Raw genomic sequence first — 17,500 nt, 5'->3', positions numbered from 1 at the left:
ATTCATTTATCAGTAGGGTTTATTAGGGGGTCCACCTAACAAAACCACCATCCACTCTTTGCAGATACCCTGGAAACCATCTTCATAGAAGACAATTATAACTATAAATAACAAGTATCTCCTTCTTGTACCTGGTTAAAAACTTGTCAGATACCAAGAAGCCACATTCTTGGGCTTTGCTAAATCCCTCCACAAAAGATGGGAGAGCAAGCTTTCTTTGCCCCCCAAGATTAACCCAATGCGCAGTATTTCCTGACATAGTTACCAGGGAAAGTTGCTGCCAGGGGAAACCCGTCTGGTGCAGAACAGGATGGTGGCAGAATGTGCCTGTGACTGTAGCCCATAGGCAGGTCCAGGGTTCAAGCGCATCACTCCTCTCTCTGGAAATACAAGCCCCAGATACAGCACTCTAGAGGAAGTTCGTAGTCTATTCCTGGGTGAAAGTATAAAAATGAATATTCATTATTTTGAGTGAGTGAATTAGCATTTATTCATTTCCTGTAACATCTTGAATGCATTGTAAGGCGGATACATTCCCTCTGTTCCCCAGCTGACATTTCTGACCCCAGTCAGTTGCCTGAAAAATGCACTTTAGTGATCACAGGACATCAGATAGGAGAATAAAATGGATGAACATATCAATTTCTGCTGTTAGAAAAAACTCCCAAAGCTCCTGCTCATTTGAAGATGAATCTGTATGAGCATAACTGAAAACAAAAATGGGTTTGCAACTTGCAATGTGGCAGCATGTACTGATGGGGGTGGTATAAATATCTTCGTGTTACCAGGGCTACGGGCATCCGATAACCTCATGGGTTCCATGCTTTGCTGGAAGGGTCCCTGGAGGAGGGCACAGTCCAGGACGTTGTGATGTGCTCACCTCTGGCCGTGGGCGGCTGAGCCCTGAGGCCTCCAGTGTGAGCTAGACCTCAGTCCGTCTGGAGCTCTGTCTGCTTGACTGCCCTCAGAGTGTCCGTCAGTTGGCTTCCATAATTCACTTTATTTGCTCTGACTCAATCGGTTGTGCTCATCAGGGGTTTTTACTGACCAGGAAGTATCCGGGGCTGGATCTGGACAGGACTGTATCCACTCTTTGTGAGATGTTTCCATTTCGGCAGGAAACATTTCCACGTAGGCGTTCTGGAGTTCTGGCTGAAGAACCTTTAATCGTGTTGTTTAGAAAATGGGTCTGTTCACCTTTCCCTGGCTCATTGTCAGCCTGTCTTTTTGCTACATCCATTTGGGTGTACGACACATCTGTTCCCTCCGACCTGTTCGCCTTTACATGCGCGTCCTGGCCTGTGATTAATTTTCATTTCCATGGCTGTGCCGTATGGGAGTGACCAAGTTGTTGAGAGCTTGTTAGCCAGATGCCCCCGAGGGACACATTGAGAGTTCAGTTATTGGACATTAGATTAAAGAAGGCCGGTCAGGTTCGTGTCTGCTGTGGGCCTGGTCAGCCGGGGTCTGCAGCTTAGCTGCTGGGGGCTTTTCTCCTGGTGACCGGGCGGGAGTTTGCAGCTCGGAAGTGCTGCCCGCAGGCACAAGCCGGGTGGGTCTGGGTGCATCTCTGAGAGAATTGTTCATATTCCTGTGTTCAGAAAAGAGTCCAGTACTTCACTTTCCTTTCTTATCAAATGTTTGTTACAATCTTAAGATGTAGAGGCCGTTGTTACCTTTTCAGAGGAGGAAACTGATGACCAGTGCTTGCTGCCAGCCATGGTCTCCCAGGTAAGCTGGAGTGAGTCCCAACCCTGGAGACTCCGAATGGGACTTTATGTGGAGATGACATCTTCACACAGGTAATCACGTCAAAACGAGGTCAGCACTGTGCTCCCTCATCCAACATGACCCGTGTCCTCCTGAGAGGAGGGAGTGCAGAGACACCATGTAGTGACTGATGTTATGCTCACGGGCCACAGGCGGAGGACGTTCTCAAAACAGGAGAGGCCTGGAGTCAGTCCCTCCCTGGCACCTTCCGAGGGAGCCTGGCCCTGCTGGCACCTTGATCTTGGATTTCTGGCCTCCAGAACCATGAGAGGATACATTCCTGCCATTGATTTGTTCCTTGGTTTGTGGGACTTGTGAGGTTGGCCCTAGAACTCATGCCTGAGGCCACGGGCCTGAGATGGCACAGCCGATGGGTCAAGCAGGGTGCAGAGTCCGTGCTGAGTCCAGAGCCGGGGGCTCCCTCACTCTGCAGCTGCTACCTTCCTGGGAGGAGTGTGTCACGCTGCCAGCTGCATCCCCAAGTCCTTCTGCACCTGTCTCTACATTCAGAATGGCTTACCCATGGCGCCCACCATTCAGCTTCTGGACCTCATCCAGCTGTCCACACGACCCTGGGTGTCTGGTACCCATGAGGATGCTCTCCCCAGTCCTGCCTTTGTCAGCTCCGGCTGTTGTGACGAAGCCACAGACTGGGTGGCCCAAACGATGAGTAGTTATGAAGATCCTTCACAGCTTCGGAGTCTGCAGGTCCCTGAATCACAGTGGCAGGTCCCTGAATCACAGGCTGCAGGTCCTGAATCACAGTGCCAGACATGGTTACTAGGGAGGACCCTCTTCCCAGTGTGCAGATGGAAACTTCTCATTGTCACCTTATCAGATGGAAACAGGAGTGAGGGCTCCAGCATGTGACGCTGGGTGTACGATTCTGACCATCGCGAATCCCACCCTGGGCCCTCCGATGGGCTCTAGGAGTGGACACAGGTGTGGGGACACCCCCAGTGGCTCCTGAGGGCGGGAAGCTGCAGCTGGAGCAGCGGACGGGGAGGTGAGGGCTGGAGGGCTGACTGGAGGGGCCTGCCCACATTCTGGTTACATTTCTGTGCGCTTTTGCCTTTCCCTTCAGAGCAAGCCTGAAGGTGCGACCTGGTCCTCATCTCCTGTGCTCAGCACCCAACACAGTGTGATGGTTGCGCCCAAAGGTCCTGAGGGTTCACTGAGCGAGGCAGTCGGGAGTGAGAGGGAAGAAAGTGAAAGAAGAGACACGCCTGCAAAATCAGGCAGATGGGGCCCAAACGAGAGGCGCTCATTCCCGGTAGAAATGAAAGGAGAACGCCTGCCTGGGGAATTTGGAGCCACTGGACAAGGCCATAAGGGTGATTAGGATCTTGACCGGTGGAGAAAAAGACAGGAAAACCTGGAGCCTAGCCCGGGGAAATACACAAACATATTCCGAAGCCAGGGACTGACTCAGCTGTGCTGTGCAGGGAACTGATGGGGAGGTGTCAGCAGCGTCCTGGGCCCGAACAGGAGACTGTAGACAGGGCAGCCCAGCAAACAGATGTGGGTCGTCTCACAGTCTCAAAGCCAGAAGCCCCAGGTCCAGGTGCCACAGGGCTGGCTCCTTGTGGGGCTGTGAGGGAGGCTCTGCTCAGGCCTCTCTCTGGCTTCAGTGGTTGCTGGTGGTCCTTCCCCCATCTCTCTCTCCATGGCCACGCAGCCGTCATCCCCCATGCACCTGTCTCTGTGCCTCTGAGGACACCGTCATATTGGACTAAGCCCACATACTTCGGGGTGACTGTCCCTCAGCTAAGCCCAGCTGCAATGGCCCTTTTCCCAAATCAGGACACATTCCCAGGCGCTGGGGGTTGGACTTCAATGCATGGATTTTGGGGAACGTCTGCCTTCTACCCAGGTAGACGGATTTTGCACTCTGTGTATTAGGCTGTGCAGAGCCATGGACAGTTTGAGGTTACAGTGACCACGGAGCAGCCCCAGCTCTGACCTGAGCCCTGCACTCTGAGGTCTTAGCTGTGCCAACCTGGAGGTGGGAGAAAGATTGAAGGAGGAAATTAAGGCTTTCCAGAGCCCAGGTGAGCCCTGTGCAGGGCCCAGACCCGAATGGAGGCAGTGAGAACAGGAGGAAGGTACAGGCCCCGGGACAGAGTCCGAGGAAGAGTCCTCAGAATGCTGCCTCTCAGACGTAAGTGGCAGTGGGAGGGGCAGGGGGAGGCGAGGCTCTCCAGAGGGGGCAGGCCCCAGAAGAGGGGGTGCCGGGGGCAACCTGGTATGGGAAGTGAAACCAAAAGCACAAAGCTTAGTTGTGAGTCATCTGTTGATGAATCCACTGTGCCACTGATCCCTTCATGAACCCCTTGCCCATTGCTAGAGTCGACGCCACTCCAGGCTGGGTGTGAGTGGATTCACCCATTTGCTAATTCAGAAGCTCTTTCAACCTGCTCAGATTCCCTGTGGATCAGGGCCCAGTGCAGATGTGACCCAGCCACACCAAGCCTGGGCCCTATGGACGTGGGCTCCATCACTGTGACACCACACACAGGCTGGAGCGACCCACCACCCGCGGGGCTCTACGTGGGCTCCGTCATTGCAACACCACACACAGGCTGGAGCGACCCCACCACCCGCGGGGCTGTACATGGCCTCCGTCACTGTGATCCTACACACAGGCTGGAGAGACCCCACCACCCGCGGGGCTGTACATGGCCTCCGTCACTGTGATCCCACACATAGGCTGGAACGACCCCACCACCCGCGGGGCTCTACGTGGGCTCCATCATTGCAACACCACACACAGGCTGCAGCGACCCATCACCCGCAGGGCTCTACGTGGGCTCCGTCATTGCAACACCACACACAGGCTGGAGAGACCCCACCACCCGCGGGGCTCTACGTGGGCTCCATCATTGCAACACCACACACAGGCTGGAGTGACCCCACCACCCGCGGGGCTCTACGTGGGCTCCGTCATTGTGATACCACACACAGCCTGGAGAGACCCCACCACCCGCAGGGCTCTATGTGGGCTCCGTCATTGCAACACCACACACAGGCTGGAGCGACCCCACCACCCGCGGGGCTCTTGCAAGACACTGGCTCTGGCTCCCGTGACGCAGCACCTCATGCAGGACTGGCCAGGACCAACTCTAGAGTCCCTTGGCTCCGACATTCCCACTTCCACCCATTCCTTCTGGCACAGCCCTGCTCTCCCCAGGGAGACCCACTCCATGCCCAGCAGGACAGCGGGCAGAGAGAGAAGTGAGATCCACCACCTCCTGCTGGGAGCGTCTGGGTTGTGCTGGGCTCCGTCTGGGCTGCCTCGCCCGGTGTGCAGGGCAGCACCCGAACCACAGGCCTGGGGGGCTCAGCCCACAGAGCTTAGAAGTCGCCTGCCCAGCCCCCACCAGGCAGATGAGAAACCTGGCCAGGGAGGCTTGGGTTTCCTCAAAGCCAGGAAGCTGGAATGTGGACGAACAAGGTGGGGGGAACTCTCACTGTGACACCCTTCTCTGCGATGCTGTATCTGTTCCTTGGAAACCGCCAGAAGGGTATGACGGGGACACCGAAGCGTTCCTGTCCCCAGAGGCTTCCCGCTCTGAGCTCCTAAGTACAAGCTGAAATCTCTAAATCTGTTTTTTGTTTGTTTGTTTTTGAGATGGAGTCTCTCTCACCCAGGCTGGAGTGCAGTGGCATGATCTTGGCTCACTGCAACCTTCGTCTCCTGGGTTCAAGCGATTCTCCTGCCTCAGCCTTCCGAGTAGCTGGGATTACAGGTGCCTGCCACCACGCCCAGCCAATTTTCTGCATTTTTAGTACAGACGAGGTTTGGTTTCACCATGTTGGCCAGGCTGGTCTCGAACTCCTGGCCTCAAGTGATCCGCCCACCTTGGCCTCCAAAGTGATTTCCTTATCCAGGAGTGTGTTCAGAGCCTTGGCCTCTAGGGATGTGCACATTGCCATCTGTCAATATTCTGTCTGAAACGCTGGGCACAGGGTCCTGAATCTGTCTGGGTGAGGTTGACTAGTACAGCTCCTCAGTGTAAGGGAGGAGTACCTGGAGCTATGAAAAAAAATGTATGAAACTACCAGAGCCCATGGCCAGGCCTACTATGTGAGCAGGAGCTGAGGAATAAGACAGGTGTGCTGGGGGATGAGGACAGGACAGGTGTGCTGAGGCATGAGGGACAGGACAGGTGTTCTGGGGGATAGGGACAGTACAGGTGTGCTGGGGGATGGGGACAGGACAGGTGTGCTGGGGGATGGGGACAGGACAGGTGTGCTGGGGGATGGGGACAGGACAGGTGTGCTGAGGCATGAGGGACAGGACAGGTGTTCTGGGGGATGGGGACAGTACAGGTGTGCTGGGGGATGGGGACAGGACAGGTATGCTGGGGGATGGGGACAGAACAGGTGTGCTGGGGGATGGGGACAGGACAGGTGTGCTGAGGCATGAGGGACAGGACAGGTGTTCTGGGGGATGGGGACAGTACAGGTGTGCTGGGGGATGGGGACAGGACAGGTGTGCTGGGGGATGAGGACAGGACAGGTGTGCTGGGGATGGGGGCAAGACAGATGTGCTGGGGCATGAAGGACAGGACAGGTGTGCTGGGGCATGAGGGATGAGACAGGTATGCTGGGGATGAGGACAGGACAGGTTTGCTGAGGCATGAGGGACAGGACAGGTGTGCTGGGGGAGGGGGATAGGACAGGTGTGCTGGGGATAGGGGCAAGACAGATGTGCTGGGGGATGGGGACAGGACAGGTGTGCTGAGGGATGGGGACAGGACAGGTGTGCTGGGGGATGGGGACAGGACAGGTGTGCTGGGGATGAGGGACAGGACAGGTGTGCTGTGGAATGAAGACAGGACAGGTGTGCTGGGGGAATGAGAGACCGGACAGGTGTGTTGGGGCATGAGGACAGGACAGGTGTGGTGGGGGATGAGGTCAGGACAGGTGTGCTCTGGGTGTAGGGGTGAGGAACTGGGTTAAGCAGAGGGCAGAGCTGACCTCCCAGCCCGCCAGATATCCCCCAGGGCCTGCCGGGAGGTGTGGGTGGTCTAGAAGCCCTGTGTCTTGGAGCGAGGACTCCAGAGCAGCTTTGTTAGTTTTGCTCCTGATGCTTCCTGTCATGGGAATTCAGGAAGCTGCCCTGGGTTCCAGGGCTTCACCTTCTGTGCTCACTCTTCCTTGTTATTGGGACAGGGCACTGCTTTGTTCAAACACAGGCTGCCCTTGGGAGGGCCCCAGAGGGGGCTCCCGGCTCTCAGGACCTGCCCGTCTCTCTGGGCACGGAGCTGCAGCGCTGCCTTTGCTGTGAGGTCACTTGGTCCTTCAGGAAGGAGGGCGGGTGGCTAAAAGGAGGAGCAAGCGTGGGGCATGCACCCGTCAGTGGGGCTCATAATGAGGGACCTTGACCAGCGGCCAGCAGAGCCTGCATCATGACAAACTGCACCAGTGACAAAGTCAACCTGTCCCAGCCCCAGGGAAGATAGCTTCCCCACAGTGGCTGGTGCGGCGCCCCAGGCAGTCCAGGGCAACAGAGGGTGGGTGAAACACCCTCGGGCAGTGCAGCTTACGTGCCTCGGGATCCGGATTGTTCAGTGCAATTGATCACTGTTTAACCAATTCCTGCTCCTCTGGCCCTTCCACAGAAACCAGAACTGTGGGTCTGCCAGCAGAAGCACGAGGAGGGCAACCAGCAGGGGCCCCATTGATGCACAGCCCGTGTTGTGAATTCCCTTATTTTTATCAATAGGGCCCGACTTTTAAAAATTAACAGCGTGTAGGTGAGACTGTGGTTGTCACGAGGAGGAGAGGGAGACCATGAAGAGGAAGGGAAAATGAGGCAAATAGGAGGTGACGGGGCGCCAGCAGGTGCAGAGAACCTCGCCCCAGCAAACCTCATTTCCTTGGCTGAAAAAGGAGAGACCATTGAGTCCCTGGGGTGAGCAAGGAGGTACTGGAAATTACCATTTCCTGGAGGGTGGCAGTGAATTCAAGTCAGAATCAATCCTGAGATGTGGCCACGCACCCACCAGGGCTACAGGAATACAACTAAGTTTCCTCCATTTTACTTGAGAGAAATTGCCAGAGATCTCCACTGTAATTGCTGAGAGAAGGACATGTACAAGGGAGAAGCTCAAAACTGCCCTCACAAGAGAGGATGGGTTTCATAAATTACAGAACAAGATTCGTGTGGGATATAGGAAAGTTTTCAAAGTATGGAGTCAAGAGAAAATGTTCAAGTCTGGTCTCAGCGTTGTTTTTTGTAAGCGTATTTACACAACACCCACAAGTGTGTGCCGTTATATAGAAGCTGGTGTCTGTACCTGAGGATTTCGAGTTGCCCTAGCCCCAGCGCAGGTTCTGCGCTGCTTCCTCCTGTAACCCCCGCAGTAGCCCTGGGGGTGGTTCCTATTATTAATATCATCACCCTCGAAATGACTGACCTGAGGAAGTACGTGTTACCTGGAAACTCAAATTAATTCCTTTGACCATAAAGCGCGTGTGCTCACTGCCTCCCTGGTGTGCGCACAGTGTATTCATGCGCGTGCCTATGTTTGCACGTGTGTATTTTAGGAAATAGATCAAAATTTGAAGAGACTTACAGGTGTTAAGATGATAACACGTCTTCTTCCCGTTCTTCCTCCTTCCAATTCAACTTTTCTATGTCCTCTTTTAAGTCTGTACTACATTGTAATCAGAAAACACGTTCAGCTGAGAAGCAAGGATTGGCAACAGCATCATCGGTTTGAGGCTGCATACACGGACGGGGCTGGTTGGCCTGGGCTGGGCTGGGAGCAGCTGGAGAACAGCTTCCAGCGGTTGGCTGAGCAGCTCCCCCTCGGCTAGAGGATGACCCATCTTACGCCTATGGAGAACACTGCAGAAATCACAGCAGGCGAGGTTTAAGCCCTCTGGACCTCTCTCATCGGGCACAAAGGTGTGATGGTTTCCTCTGTTCAGGTGTGAGGATAAAGGTGGCCAGGGATTCAGGAGGCAATGGCGGGAGCAGCAGGTGTTGCTCGGGTCAGGAGGCAATACTCTCCTCCCACCTGCAGGAGCCAGGGCATCCCGGGGGGTCAGGTGAGGAGGGCAGGCAGAGGCGTGAAGGCCTCTCACCCCAAATTTTCATGCTGCAACAGAGGCCCCGAGGCCATAGCAGGCAGCAAGCCCCCCTGCACCCTGGTGCAGACAACTGGTCACTTCAAATTCCCACCTGGAAACAGGACACTGGGTTTGGTTTCAGGAGACAGCTGACCTGACCACGTACCCCCATAGCAGCCGGAGCTACTGCCTGTCCGTCTGACCCCAGCCCGGGCCGCGGTGGTTGGACTTGGCCACTGCGCTCCTCGCACCTGCGTCTGGTTTTGTTTACTCATTTGTGTAAACAGCACACAGCCCTGTGCGTGCTGGGATTTCTACATCCGTGTGTCTTAGGAAGGTTTGGTTTCCCAGGAAACGAGGGTCTGAGTGAAGGTGGTTACTGTGGGAGGTGGTCCCGGGGTGTGAGCCGAGGATAGGCAGGGAGGAGGGGTGTCATGAGTTGCCCACTTGGTGGTTCTGTGGGACTCTGGGCACCAGAACACAGCGTGCACCACGGGCTTCCTCCCATCAGCAGGCCTGGCTCCCAGCACTCCGGCCTGTCTGGAGCGGAGGAGGATGCCCTGGCTGAGGCTGCAGCCTCAGAATCCCTGGGAGCTCCCGTCAAGGCCCGAGGAGACACCGGGCCCCTGACCAGGCTGCCACCACATGTGTTCAACCTCATACATGCTCAATACACTCCTAACAAAAGACTATCACAAACTTGAACAAATCTTACTGTGTAATAATTTTGGGAAATGGCTAACTTTTCATGTGCACCCAGAACATGGCGATGCTATTACAGGAAATTAAAATATTTTAAACAACAATATTATTTCAACCAATTTCATCTCAAGGGCAGGGACCAAGACTGTCCTCAAGTTGTGTAACTGACAGAGCTGGCATACAATGGAAGCTGTAAAGACTGAGTTTAGTTTAATATACCCAGGTAATGCTCTATCTCTGTATGTGATGTGGGTATTTTCTGTATATGATAGTAGCTTAGTTTCTTACTGGCTGTTGAGTTTTTGCTTTGTCGACTCAAAAGTCACTTCCAGGGCACAGTTCACGGAGGTGATATTGAATGCACAGCCCGAGTGTGTGGTCGGCCGGCTCCCGCTGCAGCAGGCGGCCCTCCGTGTGGACATCCTGCCTGCGAGGCCAGCAGCTGTCACAAGAACAGAGTGACGATTGATGATGCCGAGCTGAATGACAATGGAGCAAAACAGCATTTATTTTAGCACAGTAAGTACACAGCCGTCATCGAAAACCTAAAGTAGAGGTTTCCAAACTTTTTTTTTAGCCTCAGACTCAGATTTCTTTCTTCAAAAAAAAATCTTGCCCAGAAATGCCAACAAACAAAATAGATAAAGCAGGGCTCTCCCTTCTGAGGCAGGCCTGGTGGCTGGAGCTAGGCCACCCTCTCCTCCCCGGGGACCTCCAGGGCTTGACGGAGCCCCTTCAATGGACAGGTGGAACCACAGGCCTGAGAACCTCTGCTGGGGACAGAGGCTAAACAGAGAGAAGGCCCCAGGCTTGGGCCAGTTCTACACAATGGGCAGCTGAGATGGAGGGACGGCTGCATCCTGCCGGCTTCCTCCACCCAAGGGCCCCTGCTGACATGTGTCCCTATCTCCTCACACTGCCCCGGCCGTCCACTGCCCTGCGAGGCCTCTGAGGACAGAAGAGGAAGAGAGCTGCAAGGCTGGCACGGACAAAGCCCCATCCCCTGCGGTTCCTTCAGGGCAGGTCCTGCTCTGAGTTCACCAATGGCGGCTGTGCAGTCCCACCCTGAAAACCTCAGTAAACGTCACCCACCGAAGACTCAATGCTCAGGAGGTGGCCAGCCTGCACACAAGACCTCCAGAACCTCCTGCACTGAATTAAAACTCAGGATGGGAAAGGCTCCCCAGCCCTAGAGCCCTGACAGGGGTAAGCCCCTGAGACCCCAGTTCTGCCCAGAACTAACCCTGAACTTGGATGTGTGCAGGCACTCAAGGCAGGGGTGGACCAGCACATGCCTACAGGGGCTTTAGTTAAATGTATATGATGCATATATACGATGAACATACATGTATACACATGTGGCGTATACACATGTGGCATCTGCACACACGACATAAATGCACCTGGCGAGCACACAATGTGGCATGTACAAACATGCTCTGCATATACAACATGGCACATACACACATGATATATACACACATGATGAATTAAAACCAGGCAGGAAATTGCCTGAGGCGGCCCAGCTGGAGGAGGTCTTTGAAGCCAAGCACAGGACCCTCCATTAAAGAAGAATGACACCAATGGTCACAGCGGTGCTGGTGCACAGAGGAGGAGAGTGGGCTCCCCCCCTCACGTCCCCGTGGGTCACAGAAATGCTGGTGAGCGGCGGTGGAGAGGGCGCTCCACCCCTCATGTCCCCTTTGCTGCTGTTTGCCTTAATTATGTGTTTGTATCCACAAAACTACTTTTGGATTCTGTGACTCAAAGAAATGCAAAATTAAAAAATAAATCTGCAAAAGTCCACCTGGTTTTCAATCAAACCTGTCTTTCCTTCCACCCTTACCCCTCCTAAAATAGAAAGGAAAGCTGTTGGGTGAAGTGTAGCTCCCAGTCAGGGACAAGGATCAGCCCAGGTGTGCGGCAAGCCCAGCCAGATGGCTGCAAGCGCTGCCAGGCTGCGGCAGGGACTCACAGGAAGGTGGTGCCCTCAGCCAGCCTCCGAGGGTGTCTCATCAAGGGGTAGGGATCTTCCAGCACCCCCAGGCCAAATGTTAGCAGAAGGTCCCACAATCTCCAGTGCAGTGCCAGGTCTTTTGCATAACCTGAAAGCAAGACTTCAGCTTGTTTCTGCAAGAGCGGCTGCAACAGCCCTGCAGCCTCCGTGGGACACGTGGGACACACATGCAATGCTGTCCACATTCACATGTGTGTACAAAGCACCATGTTCTCTCACACACTTCAGACCAGGAGGAATGGGTGACTGACAGTTTCCAGTTTAAGGGGCCTGGGGCTATTTGTCCCTGTTGACTTCCAGCTGGGAGGAAAAACTGGCACAAGCAGTGTGTGAGACAAGCCCCAGACCTGAGCAGGCACACCTGGGTGGGCACACCTGTGCGGGCACATGCACTGCAGCCCACCTCGGCCAAGGCCTCCAGCTACCAGCAGCTTGGCAGGCAGTTCCCATGGCTTTGCAAGACCTGCAGGTGCAAAGCCAGAGCCAGACCCACAGGCAGACACAGAGGTGCCCTGCTTGCCGGGAGGATGCATTCGAATTATTTCCGTGTGCCAACCCCCAAAGGTCCCTGTCTCTCAGAATGTGAGCAAGACCATGGTCTGGCTTCCCATGGGTGGAGCAGAAGGCTTTCCCCATGGTCCTGCCAGGGGCACAGATATCCATCCCCTTCCCAGATGAAAATGCAGACCTCCTCGGTTTGGCATCAGAGCGAAGGCAGAGCTGGCACTTGGGTGATCCATGAACCACGCAGGCCTCTGCTCCTGCCCTTTCTTGTGCATCAGAATTCGGGACAGGACAACTTCACGATATTCTCACACGTGCATTGGGAAACTCAGTTGCTATGTCCACAGGCAAATTCAGTGAGGTTCCTAAATATTCCCCAAGGTGTTGATTCACAGCCGGCCACCTTTCCAAAATTGTTTTCATAGCTCTTCCGCCCACTTTCGTTTGAGATGGAATTATGCCCAGATTCAGTGGAGGCAGCTCCACCGGCCACTTAGCTTTGTTTCCCTCCTCAATGCTTTCAGGGGATGTGTGCAGTCTCCATAAAGCAGCAAAAGGATTATATTGGGCCTCTTGAAAGAAGGAAAATTTGAAAAAAAATTCTCTTCATATGGGTATGTTTATTTCAGATTCAATATATAAACTGATGTTAGTTGCTTCAAATAGACAGTTGCCTCATCAAAGCATGTAATAAACATTATTAACCCTGCCTGGCTCTGTACGCCCGGGAAGAAGCCCCAGGGAGGAAGGAGGGGGCCCTGTCAGAACCGGCCCTGTCCCACCCACACGAGTGCCCAGGGAGACTTCGTGGACCCTCGCCTGAGGCCTCTGTGACTTGAGTATTTCAGGCTGTTTTTCACATAACTTTGGTTTGATTAAAACCCCAAATGCATTTGGCCCACCACATTTCCCTTTAATTTTTTAGCATATATTTATTTTCAGGGAAATGTCAGCCATGCATTTCTGATTCACTCTTTGTCGCCTCCAAGTTGGCTGGTGGTGGCGGGGCGGGTTCTCGCGGGTGCCTGGGGCTGCCCCAGGAGTCCGTGAGGACAGCGACAGGCGCGCCCCAAGCCCTTGTCTCCTCACATTCCAGAAATGGGCCCCAGAGACCAGATGGATGGTGATGGCCCAGAGAGAGCCTGTGCGTGTGCGGGGCGAGGACATGTTTTAACTCTGAGCAGCACTGAATTTGTGGTGATGTTGTAACTCCTAACCCATGATTTATGAGTGGTTTTTGACTTAGAAAAGCATGTTTTCTCTGCCCGGACTAACAGAATGCTCAAGGCTGGCAGAGGTACCCTGGAAGGCTCACGCACCCAGCCCCTCTGTCCAGACACCCCCATAGGCCTGACTCCCCCGTGGCCCTGTTTCCCCAGCTCACCAGCTAAGGGCTGTTCACAAAGAAGAAGAAAAATGGCAGAACTTTCATTAACAATGTTCACGTTAGGAGAACTTGCCCTTTACCACACACCCACTGAAACAATAGGGCTTCCTCCTAAGGAAAATGGGAAGCTCCAGGAGGATTCTCAGGTCCTGGTAGTTGACAGCAAGCTTCAGATCCAGGAGAGATGAGTCTCATTTCCATTTAAAAAATAATTCACTCTTAAAAGCAGGGCACTGCTTAAGACTATATAAACCTCACACTCTACATTCTTGAACGTACTTCAATAATTGTAAATGTGGGAATGCACAGTCCAGTAACGGGGAAACTAAAATGTGAGATTCCAACACATTTACTCAGTGTTGATGTTGAATTCTCCATGTGTCACGTGGCCTTTGCCGGGAGAAGCCGGCCTTCTGACCAGGCAGTTTAGGGACAGACTTACTCTTCACTGTTCTGTAGAAACCAACAGAGCCAATTTCAGCTTCCACCAGGTCCTTAGGACAGATGATTCCTCCCTTTACACACAGGTGGTGAAAAAGCAATTCCACCCAGAAAAAAACTACTAACTGAGAATGATCAAATTCCTATCAAGCTTCAGCAGATTCAACACCAGAAGTAGGTCAAAGGAAACTCAAGTCTTTGCCTAAGTATTTCCATAGACGTTCCATTGTTGGCCAAGAGAAGACACGGGCTTCTCATTGAACTTTCCTTTAATGGGTTCCAAATTCTGTGATAGACTTTTGACCAAGTTGATTCAATGAAAATGTGCTGACTTTAAAAACTAGTAACTTAAAACTGCCATGCACACACACGCATGCAGACACGCATGCATGCATGCACACACATGCACACACACAATGCACGCACACACACAATGCACGCACACACACATGCAAACATGCACACATGCAAATACACATGCACACACGAAACACACACATGCATACACACATGCAAATATGCATACATGCACACACATGCACACATGCACACATATGCAACCACACACATATGCAACCACACACGCATGCACGCACACACACGCACACACATACACATGCACGTGCACACACACATGCAAATATACACACATGCACGCACACTCACGCACATGCAGGCATGCACACACACACACACGCATGCACACACGCACACACACACAAATGGTCCATAACACATTCTCCTTCCTTCTGAAGGCCCGTGCAAAATGTCTCCTCAGCACCAATATTCCAGCGTCCAAGCCCCATCTGCTGGGTCACCTCTTGTCCTGGAAGCTGACCAAATATTTTGATCAGATCATGGAGAAGTCCGCCCCATGTTCTCCCTGGGAACCGAGGCTCAGGACCCTGTGACCAGAGCTGGGTGGGGGTGGGGGGTGTCCATAAAATACGCCACTGATGGTGGCCTTCCAGTGGTGTTTTGAGAAGCAAAGCTAACTCACTGTAGGGTGAGTTCCTGAAAAACCGGCTGCCATCAGCTGACCTGGGCAGCCCTGGCTTTGAATCTCAGCACAGGACTCTGACATTAAACAAGGGAGTTAGCCTCTGTGAAATCCTGTCTCCGTGTCTGTAAAATTAGGACATTAATGCCGGCTCACCAGGATTTTCAATTTTAAATTACGTAGAATAAGCAGCGAGTGCATGACAGAATTCTTAGGCTCTAACACGTGCCCAGCACACAGTAATTCCTGCCTCTTTCCCCTAAAGCTTTCACCTCCCAGCCTTCACGGTCCTGGTTCTACCTAATTTGCCACAGCCCTTTAGTTTGAGTAACAGCTGCGTAGGGCACTTCTGAAGGTTTGGAGAACCCTTGGCAATGTTACCCAGCAAAGCACCGGGCGTTATGGACAACACGGGCAAGTGCATGCAGCTGGGGGCGTCAGACAGAAAGCGGCAGGCGGGGGGGTTGGGAGCATTTCAAATGGACCTATGTCACAATTGCGTCTCAATCCAACCCTGCACCTATGTCACAATTGCGTCTCACTCCAACCCTGCACCAGCCATCATTTTTGGTTTCTCTCCGATTAAAAATAATAAGCAGGAAAAGCTAAAGACTTATGACCATCCTGTGCGGAAAACCTGTCTACATGTCCACAGGCTGCAGGGCCGCTCTGGGCGGTCACCGGCTGAACGCCCATGAGACTCCGAACGTAAAGTTTTGGCACCAGCTCATGCTGTCATTCACGCACTCTCGTGGAGTCCAGCAGCCCTGCCGGCGGTGGGTGGTAGATGGGTGTCTGGTGGAAACATGACAGCAGGTGACTCATGGCTCCCATATTGGGCTCTTGTATTTTCTTTGAATGAATGTCACTCACTGTTGTGCAGATGCCCACAGCCTGGCACTAGGTAATTTTCTAAACAAGGACCCTGGAGCTTGAGGGTAGGGAGGACATGGGCGGCAGCAATGGCCAGCGCTTGGCAAGCCTGATTAATTCACCTTTTTAGCGTGGCTTGGGTGAGAGGCCATTGGAAGTTCTTCCTTAATTATGAAGAAATTAACATGGAAGGTTTGTACCTGTCAGAATGCACATAACTTCAACATGAAGGACACGGCTTACCAGTGTGGAAGGCTGAATCATGATGCCCACGGTGCCACGCCCTAATTCCCGGAATCTGATGCTCATGGTGCCACACCCTGATCCCTGGAACCTGGGGATGTGGCCTTGCGTGGCAAAAGAGACTTTGCAGATGTGATTGAGGAAAGGGCCCAGAGAGGAAAGATGACCCTGGATGATCTGAGTGGGCCCTAAATTTCCCGAATTAATCACAGGTGTCCCTGGAAAAGACAGGCAGAGGGCCGCTGACCTCAGGAGAGGGAAGGGGCCGTGGTGTCAGGGGCAGGGGTTGAAGTGATGCCCTCTGAAGATGGCAGGGGCCAGGAGCCGAGGACCACAGTGGCCTTGGAAGCTGGAACAGGCAGGAAGGGGTTCTCCCAGAGCCTCCAGAAGGGGCCACCCCTGTGGACACTTTGACTTGGGCCCAGTGGGACTGATTTCTGGCCCACGGAACTACAAGATGGTAGATTTGTGTTGTTTTGAGCCACCAAGTGTGTGTGGTTTTTGCAGCTGCAGTGGGAAAATCACACGCCCCATGTCATGAGTGCATTGCCTAGCAGGGCTGCATGGGACTTGGGCTATGTGGGACTCGGACTCGGGCTGTGTGGACTCGGGCTGCATGGGACGCGGACTTGGGCTGTGTGGGACTCAGGCTGTGTGGACTCGGGCTGCGTGGGACTTGGTCTATGTGGGACTCAGGCTGCATGGGACTCAGGCTGCGTGGGACTCAGTGTATGTGGGACTCGGGCTGCGTGGGACTCCGGCTATGTGGGACTCGGGCTGTGTGGGACTCGGGCTGTGTGGACTCGGGCTCCGTGGGACTCGGGCTGTGTGGACTTGGGCTGTGTGGACTCGGGCTGCATGGGATTGTGCTGTGTGGGACTTGTGCTATGTGGGACTCGGGCTGTGTGGGACTCAGGCTGTGTGGACTTGGGCTCCGTGGGACTCGGGCTGTGTGGACTCAGGCTGTGTGGACTCGGGCTGTGTGGGACTCGGGCTCCGTGGGACTCGGGCTGTGTGGACTCGGGCTACATGGGACTCAGGCTGTGTGGGACTTGGGCTCTGTGGGACTCAGGCTGTGTGGACTCAGACTGTGTGGGACTCAGGCTGTGTGGACTTGGGCTACGTGGGACTCAGGCTGCGTGGGACTCGGGCTGCATGGGACTCGGGCTGCGTGGGACTCGGGCTGTGTGGACTCGGGCTGCGTGGGACTTGTGCTGCATGGGACTCAGGCTGTGTGGATGCCGGCTCTGTGGGACTCAGGCTGTGTGGACTCGGGCCATGTGGGACTTGGGCTGCGAGGTACTCAGGTTGTGTGGGACTCAGGCTGTGTGGACTCAGGCTGTGTAGACTCGGGCTGTGTGGGACTTGGACTGTGTGGGATTGAGACTCTGCCTCCTGCCGGTCACTCAGCTTCGCCCCGACTTGCGTGTGGTCATTCTCAGGCTAGGAGTAAGAATGCACCATTGCACCTAAGTAGACA

This window comes from Pongo pygmaeus, chromosome 5 (genome assembly GCF_028885625.2).
Source record: "Pongo pygmaeus isolate AG05252 chromosome 5, NHGRI_mPonPyg2-v2.0_pri, whole genome shotgun sequence".
Taxonomy (NCBI): domain Eukaryota; kingdom Metazoa; phylum Chordata; class Mammalia; order Primates; family Hominidae; genus Pongo; species Pongo pygmaeus.
The sequence above is the reverse complement of the archived record's forward strand: the minus strand, read 5'-3'. Positions refer to the sequence as shown.